Consider the following 1,401-nt stretch of genomic DNA (forward strand, 5'->3'; position numbering starts at 1 on the left):
TGAGAGACACCACTAGTGAACCGTGGACCCCTTGGGCCCATTCTTTTACATCCGAAATAGAACCTCATCAGTAATCATTGTTCTCTGTTGTTCTTTGCAAGCAAACATCATTCTCCACACCATACGTTTAATCCTTTGTTTTCAAAGCTAGTCTCGGTGAGATTGACAACCCTCGACCGTTATTGGGGCAATTATTTTGGATTGTGTTGTGCAGTGTTCCACGTTGGCGCCGAATCCCCGGGTGTTGCGCCCCCACGACACTCCTTCACCAACAAGCTTCACGTGGCCTTCATATCCTACCGGTTCGATAACCTTGGTTTCTTACCGTAGGGAAACTTGGCCGTTTGTACGCATCATACCTTCCTCTTGGGGTTCCCAACGGACGTGTGCTTTACCGTCACAAGCACTAGCATGGTGGCCGCATATTCCCTCGTGTACATCCTTCAGTATGACTCTTCCTTCCTCGGGTGTAACGCACATTTGCAATACTCCCGATATACTCCGTTGTACAGCTCTCCCTTGACCACGGTAAAAGCTTTAGATCATCGGATAACTCGTCTTGCTTCTACCGGATATCCGGGTATTTCTTTCCTTAGGATATATGCTACGTAAACTTGCATCCAAGAAACTTGTACCATCATAACCTCGTGTGGTTCCTCTTCATCTTCCGATGTGTTTGCTTCTAGGACTGCTGGAGCCCCAGAGTCTTTCTCAGGCTTTTCTTTCTTCTTCGGTTGCTTTGGTGTTTTCTTTGCCTTAGTTGACCTCTCGCTTATCTCTTCCCAAAATACGCCAGGTGGTATTTCTAAACACTGTGACCCGATATTTGCCAAAACATCTACTTCATCGTTGTTGAGTCTGCTGATATGATTCAGTTCGCATCCATCAAAGAGTTTCTCAATTTCATTGTATACCTCCTTGTATGCTATCATGCTGTTATTGACTGCATCGCACTGGCTCATCACCTGTTGAGCCACCAATTGGGAGTCACCAAAGATTTTCAGTGCGAGTTACTCCACACGCCTCGCCATCTTCATCCCATGTATAAGTGCTTCATATTCTGCCTCATTATGGGACGCATTTGGGAACGTCATCCGCAATACATATTTCATCTTGTCTCCTTGGGGTGATACTAATATCACGCCTGCTCCAGCTCCTTCTACTCTCTTGGACCCGTCGAAGTTCATGGTCCAAGTACTCGATAAATCAGGGGGTCTGTGTTTTGCAGCTCCATCCACTCTGCGATGAAATCTGGCAAGATTTGCGACTTTATTGCTTTTCGTTTTTCATACGTGATGTCCTGAGGGGAAAACTCTATTCCCCAAAAGGAGACACGGCCTGTAGCTTCTGGATTGTTTAAGATGTTTGATAGAGGCGCCTCATTGACCACTACTATCGGAT

This window comes from Lolium rigidum, chromosome 6 (assembly GCF_022539505.1).
Source record: "Lolium rigidum isolate FL_2022 chromosome 6, APGP_CSIRO_Lrig_0.1, whole genome shotgun sequence".
Lineage (NCBI taxonomy): Eukaryota > Viridiplantae > Streptophyta > Magnoliopsida > Poales > Poaceae > Lolium > Lolium rigidum.